This window comes from Hippopotamus amphibius, chromosome 9, assembly GCF_030028045.1.
Source record: "Hippopotamus amphibius kiboko isolate mHipAmp2 chromosome 9, mHipAmp2.hap2, whole genome shotgun sequence".
NCBI classification, from domain to species: domain Eukaryota; kingdom Metazoa; phylum Chordata; class Mammalia; order Artiodactyla; family Hippopotamidae; genus Hippopotamus; species Hippopotamus amphibius.
In genome coordinates, this window is record NC_080194.1 from 56,948,887 (window position 1) to 56,966,967 (window position 18,081).

General features: G+C 39.8%; 1 protein-coding gene across 5 annotated transcripts in view; it reads right to left on the reverse strand.

The window, feature by feature from the left end:
- The window catches only part of AMOTL1 (angiomotin like 1), a 159,022-nt gene extending 140,941 nt beyond the window's left edge, over window positions 1–18,081 (reverse strand). The window contains exons 1-2 of one of the 5 annotated variants that reach the window (XM_057747801.1): window positions 17,905–18,029; window positions 3,633–3,757 (exon numbers count right to left, since the gene is read on the reverse strand). The gene's annotated coding sequence lies outside the window, so the exon portion shown is untranslated. Of the gene's footprint in view, window positions 1–3,632; window positions 3,758–16,130; window positions 16,295–17,904 lie in introns of those variants that run through there. The other 4 variants (XM_057747805.1, XM_057747804.1, XM_057747802.1 and 1 more) reach the window with 4 other exon arrangements.

Sequence of the window (18,081 nt, forward strand, 5' to 3'; positions counted from 1 at the left end):
ATTACATCCCATTAAGTTCCCAAAGGAGACCTGTCTACCTTAAGAGAGGGTATGAGGCCAAATGGATCTTTGGACGTAAGGTTAGCCTTTGGGCTCCCCGACCACCAGAACTCTTTTTAGAGCCACCTTTAGAGCTGTCCTGGCAGTGAAAGTGCCAAGTTCTAACCACTGTACCACCAGGGAATTCCCTGGTCTTCCTTGATTAACTGATTACATCTCACATCCAATCAATCACCAAGCTTTGTCCACTCTAACTTTCAAATGTCTCAAGAACGCAACTCCCCTCTGCTTTCATTGCTTCAGCCTTATTTCAGCCACCATCCACTCTCACTGAGATACTGCAACGACTTCAGTGGGCCCCTGGTCTGTCTGTCCTCCAATCCTTTCTCCACACTATGTTGTAATATTTTTAAAACACAAATTTGATCACGTCAAATACTCTAATGATTCATTATTCCCGGGAGAAACTCTGGACCACTTAACATGGCGTGTAAGGCCTAACTCTTGCAAAGTATTTGCAATCCCTGAATTAGCTCCCCTCTTGGTCTTTGGGATATTCAACCATTCCCAGAGCTGCAGCAAGAGTGTTCTTCCTGCCTCACCTTGCAAACTACAGCTTATCCTTCACATCTCATCTCAGATTTTCTTACGTGTCCCCCAAGACTGCCCTGTGCTTTCTTCATTACAGAATGTATCACCCTGCACTGTAATTATCCGTTATACGTCTATAGAATTTAGTTTGTAGTTTATGTACATAAGAGCAGAGATTCCATTTATTCGTATCCCTAGCATTGGTACAGGGGCTTCACAAGGTAAGCACCCAATATGTGTTTGCTGAATGAATGAATATACGACTGAATGGTGGTGTTTGGCACAAATATCGCTCAGTTTAACATATCCCTTTGGAAAGTCTCCTCTGTGCAACCTCACCCACCTCCTCTGCTTCTTTGGCAATTTCTCCACCTAAAAACCACACCCTATCTGCCTCTGCTTCCTGGCCTTATTCTGACCTTATTGTCCAGTCTAACTGGCTGGGATTATCCCACTTATGCTCCCACTTCAGTGTGCATACCTGCTTCTCTGCCCAGAATGCCCCTGGAGCCCCTGTCCCTCAAACACCTGCCTCCCTCCCCAAGACTGGGATGAAACTACATTTCTGATTATCCACAGGGGACACCTGCCCACTTAATATAGCCAAGTCACACCTGGACCTTTACCCAATATCTCCAGGGTCATTTCTGGTGGGGAGGGGGCTTAATCTGGAAATACAATTCAGAAAAACCCTATCCATACTTTGATTCCACCTTAACCATCACAATATAGCTCTGTTTATAGAGAATAGGTTAATTAACTAGAAGTGCTGTGCTTGGGGAATAGGATGGCATATTCCATCATTCAGGCATTCAAGCAGCCATGGGTTCTAAAGAATATGAACACCCTCATAGCAAGCAAGTCCATTTGCTGATAACTTATACTATAAATCAAGATACACATGAAAGTATGTATAGATAGAGATATAAATATAGAAAATGAATTCATTCATTCATTTGATAAACATTTACTTGGTGTCTCGTATGTACTAGTCACTGTGCTAAGTGCTTGGGATAGAAAAGGATAAATATTGCCCTTCCTTCAGAGAGTTTTCAATCTTATGAGGGAGACAGATATCTGGACATATTATTACAGAACAGTGTACTAAGTGCAAGCCAAGAGGCATGCACAAGGTAAACCAAGGATCTGCAAATAACAGAATCTGAAAGTCAGGTGGAATCTTAGGACTTTAGTCTAACCCTTGCCTTATGCATGACTCTCCAGTATATGTCTACGCAGCCTGTACTTCAACACCCAGTGAGAAGGAGCTCACTTTCTCCCCAGGCAGCCCACTGTATTTGTGAACTCTTCTGGCAAGCAATTTATTTTTAAATTTTCAACAAAATACTGATATTCACCAACAGCCCTCAGTGCTGCTGAGCTGTTCTAGACCTCCTGCCCCTTGTTCTGTTCTTCAAAGGCTGTTTGAAGGTGTGATATTCTTCCAGGAATATCAAGATTTTACCCCAGTTCTAATACTCTTCAAGTTTTGCAGATCTAGACCTTATTCTTCAGTGAGCCAGGAATCAGAAGGAACATTCCATCTTGGTTATGAGTAGGGGGTATAAATCTATCTGGTCACAGAAACACCAAACAACTAAATTGAAGCACAAGAGGGAAGAGGTCACATGATGGGATCTTCCTTCTTAACTAGGAATTTCAAGCTAAGATCTCCATTATCTAGGATCTAGATGTCTCAGTCAAGATAGGGTGCTGTGACAAAGTACCACAGACTAGGTGGCTTATAAACAACAGAAATGTATTTCTCACAGTTCTTGAGGCTGGAAGTCTGGGATTAAGGTATGAGCATGGTCAGGTTCTGGAGGGACTCTATTCCCTTGCAGATTACTAACTTCTCATTGTATCCTCACATGGCAGAAGGTGAGCTAGAGAGCTCTCTGCAGGGTGGGAAGGGAGTCCTTCTTACAAGGCACTAATCCCATTCATGAGGGCTCCATCCTTATGACCTAATTTCTTACCAAAAACTCCACCTCCGAAGACAATCACATTGGGGGTTAGGACTTCAACATATAGATTTTGAGGGAACACAAACTTTCAGCCTTTGCACTGGGTCTAGCCTGGTATCAGCTATCAGAAAAAACCAACCATTGGCAACCTTGTAGACCACAGCAAAATAGAGGGCACTCTCCTCTTGGGCTGCCCCAAGGGTTTGGCTCTGATGAGTTTCAATTCTAAACTAAGAAAGATATTTTCCTTTCAGCTCCAAATAAACCAAATACATCAGAGTATACATCTGGGCTCTTAATATTCAAATGATAAAATTCAACAGCACTTAAAATACAAGACTTTTAAGCTTGGTTGGAAGAAAAGAGAGAGTAGAACACTGTAAATATCCACTGTGAAAGATTACATCTCTTTACATGGATTAAAGCACATGAAATGCTAGAGGCACTTCCTCTGTCTGAAATGGCTGTTGTTTAGAGAGTTGGCATGATTCTTCTGGGCTTCGTATTTGTTTCCACATATTCTTATCAGCTTTGTAAAATTGGAAAGTTTGAGTAACTTAAAAACCATTCTTTCAGATTGGCATATCCAACTGGGCAGTGTATTTGTGAAGTTTCTGTGGAATTTATTGATGTTAATATTTTAACTACTCCAATAAATAATTTATGCTACTGCTCTCTAAGGAGCTGTGGCAACAAGCGTATTTTTAGGAAACCTAATGAAGTTATAAGATGATGATGTCCTTTGCAGAACTCTCAGTGACTCAGGCTTTTCATCTCTAAAGTCAGTCCATTGAGACCAAATTCAGAAGTTCGCTCCACCATGCAACTTTCCTAGGCAGAGTTATTTCATTCTCTCTTTGCACTTCTCAGAACTTTTTACATTCCATTAAGACCACACTTTACCCTTGCATGATAATACTCTCTTTATAAGATGATTGTCCTCCTCATTAGAAGGTAGTCTTCTTAGGACAAAGTCATATCTTATCCACCCTTCCATGCCCACTGTTAACACAATGGCTGGCCAGACGTGGGGTCAGGCAATGTTTACTGAATGAATGAAACTGACACACTTACAGCTGAGAAACTCAAATGAGTCTGTGCTTGCAAACTCTTCACGTAACTCATGTTGAGTCAGCAATCATAATGCATGATTTGCCACCATATTCTGCCATCCAGGCACCATAATGCCTAAGTACATCCTGATGAGGAAAGAAAAAGGAGAATAAATATTTTTAGGAAACTGGGTTCTCGCCTGGCTTGGGATTTTTACTCAACTTAGTAACCCCAGATGAATCACTTCATCTTATTGGAGCTCAGTTTTTCCAGTGTGTAAAATAGGGCTCAGAACGTCCATTAATCCTTCTTTATCAGAGTTTTGTGAAAGTTGTATGTCAGCTGGAAACTCATCAAAACAGTACACAAATGCACAGCACTGTTATCATTCAGCAAATTTGCTTATAGATATCACTTGACATGCAGCATCAAATTCCAACTTGGAGTTGCCCAACCTGGGAAGTGACAGAGCATGTGGGAGGCAGTGTTAAAGGTCATGGGTAAGAGCAAGGACTTTGGGGACATATCTGGATTTAAATCTCAGGTCCTCCATTTCCTAGCAAGATCTGTAAGCAAAACATATAATATCATTGAACCTAATTTTTTCCATTTGTCATAGGGGATCATACTTTGTGGGGTAGTTGTCAGGGAGATATATCTATAATGGCCACAGATCCTGGCCAGTAGTAAAACTCAATAAATGAAAATAGTGGTTGTTTTTATTAAAATCATTATTAGCTCTCAAAGTAGATATACTTCTAGAAGTGACGTAGTCCCATCCACAAATTTCATTCCTTGGGGAACCAGGATAAATTGTGACAAAGCATTAGGAAGCAGTTGTTTGTCCCCAAAGGAAGGCTGCTAGGTAGAACCCCTTCTGGAAAAAGGACATTTGTAAAAAGTAGGCAAGAACACAGATGCAAAAGATTTGCTGTGTGCCAGTCCTGGAAAGGAAGGGAGAAAACGAGGCAGGAAAGAATAACAGAGGCCAAGAGGCAGAGCAAAGTCCTGTAAGGACTTGCTGAGGCAGAGTCACAAAGAATGCTGCATGGGTGTGGGATGTTGGGAAACCGCAGGAGAGGATTCAGTGGTCCTATTTGAGCAAAGGAATCGGCTGCAGTCTATGAGGCAAAGAGAGAGAGAACCAGAGTAAGATGAACTGCTACAGCTCTGATTATGAACCACGAATAATATACTGACATGGGCCTCACAGCAAAAAGCTGTCTTTCATGCACAGACCTTTACAGCCAGACCTGCGCAGGGGAAGAAGGCAGAGTCACTGTTTAACCCAGCTGTCCATGAGAAAGATAATGTGAGCCACAGGTGTAATTTTAAATTTTCTAATAGCCACTTTTTAAAAAAAGTAATACAGGTGACATTAATTTTAATGACATATTTTCTTTATCCTACTATGTCCAAAATAGTATTTCAACATGTATTCAATATAAAAAATTATTGGGCTGGCCAAAAAATTCATTTGAGTTTTCCGTAAGATGTTACGGAAAAACCCGAACGAAATTTTTGGCCAACACAATACTAACGAGAATGTCAGATTTCTTTTTCTCACATCAAGGCTTCAAAATCCAATCAAGTACAGCACATGTCAATTTGTACCAGCCACACCTCAAGTGCTCAATAGCCACATGTGGCCCAGAGCTAATCCCAAGGGGAAATGAATTCCATTCTCCTGACCTAGGCTGCTGTTAAGACCTTTTAAAAGCCCAGGTTCATACAGCAAGGAAAGACCTTTGGAGAGGTATAGTGTGCAAAGGCCATCCATCTATTCATTCCTGACCATTTTTCTTCAACATCTTTGCTTGAATTTAAACAGTTTCACACCCTATTGAAAACCTCCTCCAATTCGACACTCACCGATGACCAACTTTATACTTGGCCTGGGCAGGTTAATTATGGTGGATATTCTGTCCACTCTCCTGTTCTAAGGGAAACTGCCTTACTCACACTTTCCCCCTGCAATCCCAAGACAGCTTTATGTACCCACTTGTTCTCCCCAGCCCCTCTCTGGCTCAGGTGACCAAGGATGAATAGGCATATGACTCGTGAACAGTTAGATCCATCTCTGCAGTCACCTGGTGTGGAAAAGCTTGTCCAACCAGAGACAGACCACTGTGGACTAGTTGGGCCAATCAGCTCCTCTGTTAGGGTTATAGTGGCAGAATCAGACAGATAGTCAATAGGGAGAAGCATCAGAAGAGGACCACACACACAAGAAGTGAAAGAGCTACAATAATGTGGGGTTTCCAGTCAATTCTAAGGCTTCTTCAGGCTTCTCTTTGATCTGGTTTCCCAATCAGGCTTCCAAAGGGCATTTCACTGTAACAAAGCAATTCTCCAGATGAAAGAATTTTGAAAGCCTCCTATGGGAGGGTCTCCAAATAACCCTGGTTCCTGGAGCTCTGTTGGAACCTTCCAGTAACAGACACACTCTGGGCTCCTGAGGCACAGCTGTTTTGCTATTTCTGGTTTTCCATGAGATTCCTGTATCATTTATGGTCATGATTAGTTTATAAGAATCTCTTATGTGTGCAGGAAGCCTGAATGAGTCTGTATCTTTCAATGAAAAGAGATGGATACTTCCACACACATTCAAGCAAAGCTCTTTACATCATTTCCCTCTGGACTTGTTTGTACTCTGTCTCATGCTTACATTTAGCCTGACCTAGAAGTGATGGATTACTTTGGGTTGCATTCCCAGATAATTATATTCTGAAAAGACCTCATTGCGGTGGCCTTCTGGGGACCCTTTTAAGCCTCACATCATCTACAATAGTGGTTCACAACTGTAACTGCACATCACAACCACTTGGGGTATTTTAAAATACACTGATGCCCATGGCCTCTCTCAGACCTGTGAAATCAGAATCTCTGGGCATCTGTATTTCTTAAAAGCCAAGTAATTCTAATGTGCAGCCACACTGAGAAACACTGATATATAGGATATGCCCTTGTACGGGCTTGGGTTTCTGGCAGAGAAAATCATATACTGTTTTTATTTTTTTTAATAAATTTATTTATTTATTTATTGGCTATGTTGAGTCTTTGTTGCTGCACACAGGCTTTCCCTAGTTGCAGCAAGGTGGGGGTGGGGCACACTTCATTGTGGTGCGTGGGCTCTTCATTGCAATGGCTTCTCTGGTAGTAGAGCTCTGGTTCTAGGTGCACGGGCTCCAGTAGTTGATGCACACAGGCTCAATAGTTGTGGCTCATGGGCTCTAGAGCTCAGGCTCAGTAGTTGTGGCGCACAGGCTTTGTTGCTCCACAGCATGTGGGATTTTCCTGGAGCAGGGATCGAACCTGTGTCCCCTGCATTGGCAGGTGGATTCTTAACCACTGTGACACCTAGGAATTCCCATACACTGTTTTTAATTATAAGAGCAATGCATATTTGTTTTTTAAAGAATACATAAAAAGTGGAGAATTGTCCAAAGTGGAAAAAAGTAAGTCTCACTCATCAATAGAATCCCCAATGGTCTCACTACCTGGAAGTAACTATTTTAGATTCATGTGTGCCCTTTCAAAAATTTTCTATGCCTGTGCAAATATATATGTACATATATGTATACATGCATATGTATTTATACATACAAATATATGTATATGTAGAGAGGGACACACACATGAATAGTATACAAACACACCCACACATACATTTTTTTGCTGTGGCTGGCTTTTTTTCATACTAGTATATTTTGGTTATTAGCCTAGAAATTTTTGATTTAAAAAATAACAGCAGGGTTCGAGAGGGTATTTACTTTCTCAGATAATACAACAAATTATAAAGCTAAAGTAATTAAAACATGTAAGCTTATTCCTAAAATAAATTATTTGTTTGAATAGAATTAAAAGTTTAAAAAATAATCAATGAAACTGATTTGGTATATGAAAAAAACTGGCATTTCAAGTCAGTAGGGAAAAACTGGACTAAATAAATTGTATTGGGATAATTGGCTACTTTTTAAAAAGTGACTCTTTCCAAGTGGTAGTCATTATCCCAATGCTACTAGATTGAAATGCTACGTTGCTATGTTTTTTGGATCTATTTCTGAACTCTTTGTGCTCTTCCATGATCTCTCTAGTGTTGCACCAATATTGTAATTATTGTATGTTGTGACATGCTTTAATATCTAGTATGGCTAGACTTCCTTCCTGACATTACTTTTCCCCCCAGGAATTGCCTGGCTAGGGACTCATCACCTGCTCCATACCCATCAAGCAGCCCAGGAGGCACTTACAGTAGTAAAACAAGGGCCCAAATAACACCAGGAGAACAAGGTAGCCTATATGAGTATTGCAAGAGCTCTGAAAACAAATTGTCATTGCAACTATGGCTCACAAAAATTGGCCAGAACCTACACTTTAAGTCTAAATATGGTGACTGCTACTAAAATAAAATATTTAAGTAAGATCAAGAGTCTCCTAACATGTTATCCAAATGTCCAAAATATAATTGGAAATCACTCATCATACCAAGAACCAAGAAAAATACAACTTGAATGAGAACAGGCAATCAACCAATGTCAACACTGAGGTGAATCAGATGTTGGAAATATCTGACAAGGATTTTAAAGTAGTTGTCAAAAAAGATGCTTCAACAAATAATTACAGATTCTCTTGAAACAAATGAAAAAATATAAAATCTTAGCAAAGAAATTGAAGTTATAAAAAAGACCAAATGCAAAACATAGAGTTTAAATATACAATAGCAGAAATAAGAAACCAGATAGGAAGGAAATAATAAAGATCATATCAAAAATAAGTTAAATTGAAAACAGAAACACAATAGAGAAAATCAGTAAAACAAATAGTTGGTTGTTATGAGAAAAAAAAAATCAATAAGATCACTAAACCTTTAGCTAGACTGATAAATATAAAAAGAAAAAAGATACAAATTACCAACATTAGGAATGACGTAGGAGATATTTCTACAGATCCTGTAGCCATTAAAAGGATATATGGACAGCTTGACACTTTTAAATTCAACAACTTCAAAGAAATGTACTAATGCCTTGAAAATTGTAAACAATGAAAACTCAACTCAAGATGAAATAATCTGAATAGTTCTACAATTATTATAAAAATTGAATTTATAATTAAAAAACTCCTGAAAAAGAAATCTCTAGATCCAAAGTATTTCACTGAAGAATTTTATCAAGCATTTAAAGAAGAATTAATGCCAATTTTACATAATCATGTCCAAAAAATAGAGAGAGGAATCACTTTGTAACTCATTTTATGAGACCGGTATTACTTTGATACCAAAACCAAACAAAGGCAGTACAAAAAAAGGAAAAACTACAAATCAATAACTCTCATGAGCTAAGATGCAAAAATTCTCACCAAAATATCAGTAAGTTGAATCCAGCAGTTCTTTATAAAAAAGAATAATACACATAACCAAGTGGGGTTTATTTCAGTTATGCAAAGGTTGCTCAAATTTAAAACTTACTCTAATGTAATCCACTCTATCAACAGGCTAAAGATTAAGAAACATATGATCATATCAATTGATGCAAAAGAAGTGTTTTAAAATATTCAACTCTCATTCATGATAAAAATGTTCAACAAACTAAGAACAGAGGAAAACTTTCCCAGCTTGATCAAGAACAGCTAAAAAAAATCTACAATTAGCATCGTTCTTAATGGTAAAAGAAAGACTGAAGGCTTTTCCTCTAAGATTGGGAATAAGATAAGATTGTCTGTCTCACTACTCTTACCGAACATAGTACTAAATGTTCTAGCCAGTGCAATAAGGCAAGAAAAATCAATAAAAGTCATATAGATTGGAAAGGGAAAATTAAAACGATCTCTATTTGCAGATGATAATATGATCTATATGGAAAATCCCAAAGAATCTACCAAAAAAAAAAAAAAAAAAACCTGAAAACAGAACTAAAGAGTTCAGCATGATTGCAGGATTCAATATCAACACACAAAAATTAATTGTATTTTGGGGAGATATTGATCAAAGGATTTAAACATTCAGTTATAAGATGAATAAATTCTGGAGACATATTGTATAGCATGATTACAATAATTTAATAATGTATACTTAAAATTTGCTAAGAGAGTAAGATCTTGAATAATCTTCTCAAATGTTCTCACAACACACACACACACACAAATAGTAACTATGTAAGTTGATTGATATGTTAATTAACTTTATTATAATCATTTCAGAATGTATATGTATATCAAACTAGCACACAGTTTATCTTAAAGATATACAATTCTTACTTGTCAATCATACCTCAATAAAGCTGGGGGTGGGGGGAAGAGAAGAAAACTAGTAATTGCATTTCTATACACTAAATGCATACATGAAAAATGAAATTTAACAATGCAATACCATTTTCAATTGTTCCAAAGAAAATGAAATAGTTATAAATCTAACGAAATATGCACAGAATCCACAAGCTGAAAATTGCAAAGTACTGATGAAAGAATCCGTGGGAGACCTAAATAACACAGAAATTTTCCATGGTCAAGAACTGGAAGACTCAACATAGTTAAAATGTCTTCTCTTCAAATTAAACTACATGTTTACCAGGATTCCTATCAAAATTCCAGCATGGTTTTTGTAGACTTAGACAAGCATTTTATAAAACTTATATGGAAAGTGAAAGACCTGAGGATAACCAAAGCAATTCAGAAAGAGAACACTAACATGGGAGAAATAGCTCTACCTGGTGTGTGGTTTCCTATACAGCTTTTGATTTAGTCCCCTAGATGGTGTGGTACTGTCAGATGGGCACATGGATCAATGGAATACAATGGAAAACCCAGAAATGGAATCATACAAATACACTCATTTGATTTTTGACAGAGGTTCAAAACCAACTGAATGAAGGACAGATAGTCTTTTAAATAAATGGTGCTGGAGCAGCTAAACATACATAACCAAAAAAATTAACTTCGACCTACACCTGACATCTTATACAAAAACTATCTCAAAATGGCTTATAGACTTAAATGTAAAATTATAAGGCTTTTAGAAAAAAAATAGGACAAAATTTTTGAGAACTAGGACTAGGCAAAAAGAACAATCTAAATTGTAATTGTTCTAAAAGAACAATCTACAAAAGGAAATATTGACAAATTAGACTTCATCAAAATTTAAAATTTTTGCTCTGTGAAAGATCTTATTTAGAGCAGGGGTCCCCAACCCCCGGGCCGCAGACCAGTACTGATCCACTGCCGGTTAGGAACCAGGCCACACAGCGGGAGGTGAGCGGCCAGCTAGGAAGAAAATCTTCATCTGCCACTCCCCATCGCTCACATTGCTACCTGAACCATTCCCTCCCCCCCACCCCCCCACCTCCACCCCTGTTCATGGAAAAATTGTCTTCCCGGAAACCAGTGGTCCCTGGTGCCAAAAGGTTGGGGATTTAGAAGATGAAGTACAAATTTGCAGAGTGGGAGAAAATATTTGCAAACTACACATTTGAAAAAGAATGTTTATCTAGACTATATAAAGAACTCATGAAACAACAGTAAAAAAAACAAAGGATCCATAAATAAATGTATGTGAGACCAAAAGGCTACATTTCAAAAAAAAAACAAAAAAACAAAGGATCCAATTAGAAAACGGGCAAAAGTTATTAACTTGACATTTAACTGAAGAAGATATATATACAGCAAATAAGCACAAGAAAAAATGTTCAACACCTGTAGACATTAGGGAAATGCAAATTAAAATCACGAGACATTACTACCCACCTATCAGATGGCTAAAATAAAAAATAGTGATAACATCAAATGCTGACAAGAATGCAGAGAAACTCCATTATTTATATGTTGCTAATGGTAATGAAAAAAGTTATGGCCTCTCCGGAAAAAAACTTTTCCATTCACCTTAAAACTAGAAATGGACTTACCATAGACCCAGATATTGTACTCTCAGCCATTTACCCCAGAGAAATGACAATTTATGTTCATGCAGAAACTTGCACACAAATGCTTATGGCAGCTTTATTTGTAGTAGCCCCAAACGGGAAACTACCCAGATAGCCTCCAATGGGTAAATGGGTGAATGATTAAACAAACTGTGCTACAACCATGCTGTAAAATACTATTCAGCAGTAAAAAAAGAACCAACTATTGATACATGCAACCTCTTGGACAGATCTTAAGAAAATTGTGCTGAGTGGAAAAAGTCAATCTCATGCATATAAATACTGCATGATTCCATTTATATAACACTCCTTAAATAAAATTATACAGATGGACAGCAGATTAACGGTTTCAAAGGGTGAGGGATGAGGGGGGTGCACGCAAAGGGATAGTGCAAGAGAGCCATGTGGTGATGACAGTTTTGTATCTTGATTGTGGTGATATTTACATGACATTAACATGATAAAATTACCTACAATTATACACATATACACAAGATGAGTACAGGTATAACTGATAAAATCTGAATAAGGTCTGTGGATTGTACCAATGTCAATTACTTAGTTTTGATATTGTACTATAGTTATGCAAAATATTGACATTGGGGAGGCTGGGTGAAGTGGGCACACACTTGTAAATCAATAAATATTTCATTATAAAAGTTTTTTAGAAGTACACAAATCAGCTTTTCTTTAACAGTCTGAATGTTTGCATTATTCTTTGTTCAAAAAGTCCACATGACTAGACCAATCATAAATTTAATGGGACAAGTCTGCGTAATGTCAATTCATAGATTAAAGTTTTAGTAACTCTTATTCACAAAGTATAAATAAAGCAGGAGAACTTAACACTCACACTTTTCTGTCAAGAATCATGTTATCTTTCACCTTGATTGTCCTACCAAAGTGATGGCATCTGCAAAATGGTAAACTTGACATTTCTGGAGCACCCTGGGCTCAGGATTCTTGCAAAAGTCACCCAATTTCAATTTCTTCTTAAATAGAATGTTTAAAATAATAATAGTTAAAATGTGTTGATCACTGAACTACTCAACTACCTGCTACACAGTAGAAGGTAAGAAGAGGATTCACAAGAAATAAGAAAATATGGTTTTAGTTCATATTGCTTAAGATACAGGAGAAATAACACAGTCATGCTTTTAAATCCTTTGGAAATATATTTGGGGAACAATAAGAGAAAAAAATTGGCAGTAGACTAAACATTCAGAATATAGATATTCAGTCTGACTTAAGTACTTATTGAACACTTATCTTGGGCACTTGTAGTGTGACTGACTGACTGAGTCTGTAGGCTTGCAAGGAGCCTGTGGCTTTAGGACTTGTGACAAGAGTGAACCAGTATCACTCCAACACTATCAATACTACTAAGGTTGATTGCTATTTATTCAGAACTATGTATTAAGCATCATCTCAGTTAAACTTCATGAGAACTTCATGAGATGGCATTATTATCCAGATTTTAAAAATGAAAAAATTTAGAAGACAGCCCTAATAAAGAATGAAATGATACCATTTGCAGCAACATAGATGGACCTAGAGATGATCACACTAAGTGAAGTAAGTCAGACAGAAAGATAAATATCATATGGTATCATATGTGGAATCTAAAATGTAACACAGATTTATTTACAAAACATAAATAGACTCACAGAGACTTCTCTGGTGGTGCAGTGGTTAAGAATTTGCCTGCCAATGCAGGGGACATGTGTTTGATCCCTGCCCCAGGAAGATCCCCCATGCCGCGGAGCAAATAAGTCTCTGCACCACAACTACTGAGTCTGTGTTGTAGAGCCCGCAAGTCACAACTATTGCGCCTGCATGCCACAACTACTGAAGCCCACACGCCTAGAGCCTGTGCTCCGCAACAAGAGAAGCCACGGCAATGAGAAACCCGCACACCACAACAAAAAGTAGCCCCCACTCTCCGCAACTAGAGAAAGCCCATGTGCAGCAGCAAAGACTCAACGCAGCCAATAAATAAATAAATAAATAAATAAATTGATAGACTCACAGACATAGAAAAAAACTTATAGTTACCAAAGGGTAGAAGGGAATGGGGGAAGGATAAATTAGGAGTATGAGATTAACAGATACACAGTACTATATATAAAAATAAACAGCAAGGATCTTCTGTTTAGCACAGGGAACTATACTCAATATCTTGTAATAACCTAAATGGAAAAGAATCTGAAAAAGAATATATATAACTGAATCACTTTGCTGTACACTTGAAACTAACGCAACACTGTTAATAAACTACTATACTTCAATTTAAAAAGAAAAAAGAAACTGAGAAGCGAGATGTCTAGATATTTTCCAGGGTCAACCAAGTAGAAAATGTCAGGATCCAGATTGGAATCCAGGTCATCTGATTTCAAAACTCATGCTTTGACCACAAATGCCTGTGTCTACACTAGAGCCTGTTTTAAAATCCTCCTCTTGGCTGCTCTTTTCTAGGGGTCTCAGTTGATTTCCCCCAGGGCTCTGGACTCTGGGCACTACCTTGACATCATGTTTTTCCTGTCTGCCTGCTTCTCCCAGCAAATTCCACATGGAGGATAGAGCAGAGCCCAAAGAACAGGTGAGGGAGACCTTCCAGCAGAGCTTTGTGTGGGTTGAATTAAATGGGGAAGTGGTGGGGCAGATGAGGAGCTGGGGGCTGGGGTGGTGGGGGGTTGGGGAGAAAGAGACAGAGCGATTTCTTTCACTGATTTAGTTATAAGGGTAAAACTAGTTAGCAAAGGAATTGAGTTTCTTTCTCAGGCCTTTTTATTTAGTTAGTTCATTATTTAGGCTGCGTTGGGTCTTCTTTGCTGCGTGGGCTTTCTCTATTGTGACAAGCAGGGCCTACTCTTCATTGCAGTGCATAGGCTTCTCATTGCAGTGGCTTCTCTTGTTGTGGAGCACAAGCTCTAGGCAGGCAGGCTTCAGTAGTTGTGGTACACAGGCTTAGTACTTGTGGCTTGTGGGCTCTAGAGTGCAGGCTCAGTAGTTGTGACACAGGGGCTTAGTTGCTCCATGGCATGTGGGATCTTCCAGGACCAGGGATTGAACCCGTGTCCCCTGCATTGGCAGGCGGATTCTTAACCACTGTGCAACCAGGGAAGTCCCAGGCCTTTTTTAAATGAAACGCTTTATTCCTTAGTGGTCTGAGGCCTGAAAATATGCATGGACAAAGAATTCTCTGGATAGGTCCCTCCACCCCTCCACAGCCTTGGAGGCTTAATCTGGGCTGCCTTCTGTGTAAACAAGAATACCACCTTGTTCCAGTCATTTTTGCTGTGTAACAAACAACCTCTAAACCTAGAGAATATGAATTGTCACATCTCAGGATGCTGTGGGGGTGACTGGACTGAGCTGACAAGCTCTCCCTCAAGGTCTCCTATACAGCGGAAGTCAGATAGTGGCTGAGTCTTGAGTCATCTGAAGGCTTCTTTCCTGTAGCCTAAATCTGAATGGCTGGAAAATCTGGGGGCGGTTGGGCTTTTCTCCATGGAGCCTTTCCAGCTAGTTAGCTTGGGCGTTCTCACAGGATGATGGTCTCAAGGGTAACAGGCAGTTATGCACTGGGGTTGGCTTGTGCAAACTTGTAATTACTGATTCTGTGTATTTCCTTCCAACCCTGCATTCAGTGCTGTCACTTTGGTTGCTTGAAATCAGCCATGGTGGGAGGGAGTATTTATATAATAAAAACTGGTAAACATGGCAAATCAGGGGGATCCCCCCACCCCAGAGAGCCAGGTTACCAGCACATGACTTTATATGGTGGTTGGCTTCCCCCAGAGTGAGTGGGCCACGAAAACCAGGGGGAAGCTACAAACTTCCGAGAACCTAGCCATGGATGTCCCCAAAGGTCACTTTCTTTTTATCCTATTGATCACCAAGTCCTTAGGCTACCCCTGATTCAAGAAGAGGAGAATTATCCATGTCCCATGGAAGAGTAGCAAAGAAATATATAATAGGGGACCCGGCACAGAGTAGGCATTCAATAAGTGTTTGATGAATAAATGAATGACTAAAGTCACTTAAACTCTAATCTGCATGTCCTTAAATCACTCCAAAAGTGTAAAGCCTTGTGGAAAGTTTTATTTCAACATCAGAGAGGCCAATGACTTTTAAGTCCCCAAAGAGCCTAAATCTAAAATTGTTTGATATAGGTCTATTTACACTCTGTCTGCAGGTATTCACAGAGCTGTTTACTCAAGCTCTTCCTGTTTATGTACTCAACTGGGACTGTACGCGTGACAATGGCAGAATGCTTGTTTTATAGATGTCTTTATACTATTTGTTTGCTTTACCTCTCTAAATAAATTGCAAATTCCTTGAGAGAGTTCTTGTGTATTTCTTTGCCACTCCTCCTCCCCACCTTGCCAGAACTAAATAATCATACATGCACATACACATGGTTACTTACAAGATACATGATAGAGATTATAAGCCTTCAAAGAGAAGGAAAGAAGGAAAGGAACTAAAACCTCTTAATGGCTGTGTTTCGTAAATGTTCTCATTGAATTCATATTCACCCAGAGAAGCAGGCATTATTATTTCCATTTCATAGTTGAGGAAAATGAGTCTTAAGAAAACTTACCAATTTGGGCAAAGCCACAATAGGAAGTAGAGAACTAGGATTCCAATTCAGCCCTGCATGGTTCCAGCTTTATTCATTCTTCAAGCTGTCTTCCCACTGCAATAAACATCTCCCATCTCCTGCCTTCCCCACCCCCATTCTCTCTGCCTTCCTCCTTGAAGTATCCACAAGAGTCATAGAAATGCTAATGCTCCTAAACCCCAGATAGGGTAATAAGTGTTTCAAGTTCTGCTCTTTTAAGAAATGTACTTAAAAAGCTTGGGAAGACAAGAAGCTTAAAGTGTCTTATACTAGGAAGGGAGTGAGCCTGGTAGCAGGAAGCTATTGCAATAACTGAGGCAAAAAGTATTGGTGGGATGGAGCATGGTAGGGTAGTGGGATGGGGAGACGTGAAATTTTCGAGGACTATTACGAAGACAGATCAACAGATGGGTGATGGATTCGATCGTGCAGGTGCCGATCAGTCATTGTAGAAACATCACTCTGGCTGCCCAGGGAAGATGAGGCTGGAGAGAGGAAGCCGGGGTGGGAGATTTCCATATTCCTGGAGAAGATGATAAGGGCTTAAGTAGCTATGGAAGTGGGAGAGTGGATGGATCTGAGAGATAACATGGAGACAGAATCTGCAGGACGTGATGCCAAACTAGATGTGGGAATGTGAGGGGGAAGGAAGGGTCAAGGGTGAAACCCAGAAATCTGTTGTGGACAACCAGGTGCTTTTCAAAGAGCTGGGGGACAAGGGGTGGCAGGAGGGGAAGCAGATTTCAGGTAGGATGAATTCTGGATGTGCCAAGTTTGAGGTGAACGTGTAAGCAGGCTCCAGCAGCCAGTATGCAATTGCATTTAAAACAAAGCAAGCATCTCTTATCTCAATGAGAGTCTCTGTCCCCTTCAGAGGTTATAGATGAAAGCACTGAATCCCGTGCGGGGCAGAGTACTGCATCAGGTCATAAAGCGACTCTGCAATTAATGTTTTCACTTTACTGTGGTTCAACTCTCTCTCAAAAGCCATTTATCAACCTTTAGGCACCTCCATCTTCACCAAGATGTCTTTTTGAGATTTCCAAAGCTCATAAAATCTGTATGATTCAGTCCATGGCAGTGACTCACATAACTCATAGAAAGTGTGGCAGGCAGATGTCATCAGCCTCTAGAACCACAGGTCGGCCATATACACACACATGCACACACACGCACCAAAACTTAGAAGTCGCATGGACAGGCTCTGAGATGTGTTTGCATGCTTCTGCCCCACAGGAGGGCACAGCCATTGTTTATACGAGGTCCCTGCATGCCAGGTCAGGGAGCCTGGGCCTTTGTCCTTGCTACACTCCGAGGAAGAAGGGAAGCATTCAAGCTGGTGAATGAGCAAATGAAGGAGAGCTGCTACTTTTCTGTATGTCAGCTTTCATCATAAGACCCTCTAACACAAAGCCAGTTGTTAGGAAGGCAAAGTGTAGGACAGCCCCAGCCTAAGGAGACCACTTGTAGTTGCTTCACCAATGTGCTCACTGTTCCACTGTTAGAACAGGCATTGGAAGCCAAGCCCGGGTTAAATTTCCATGCCCACTGCAGCTCAAGCTGAGTGGTCACCCAGCTCAGGGGCTGCCAGCCCACCAGGTGGGGACCAGCTGCCTGGGGATCCACAGTCCTCCTCACCCAGAATGTCCCTTGACCCAACTCCAACTTTACCCAGAGATGCCCTAAAAAGTACCCCCACCCCCTCAAATCAAGCTTTCCTGCCTGGAAACCCACTAAAGAGGAGCTCCCTTACCTGAGAGAAGGTCCTGGTGCCCAGCTGTGGAAAAAAACACCAAGTTACAGCAGACGTGACAGGGACTCACAGGGCAGATCTGTTGCTTTTAAAAGAAGAAAGGTGACTTCATCTCTGGTGCCGTGGAGTTTACTCTTCTAAGAGCAACGAGCGCTTCCTGGCTGAGCCAACTCGGCC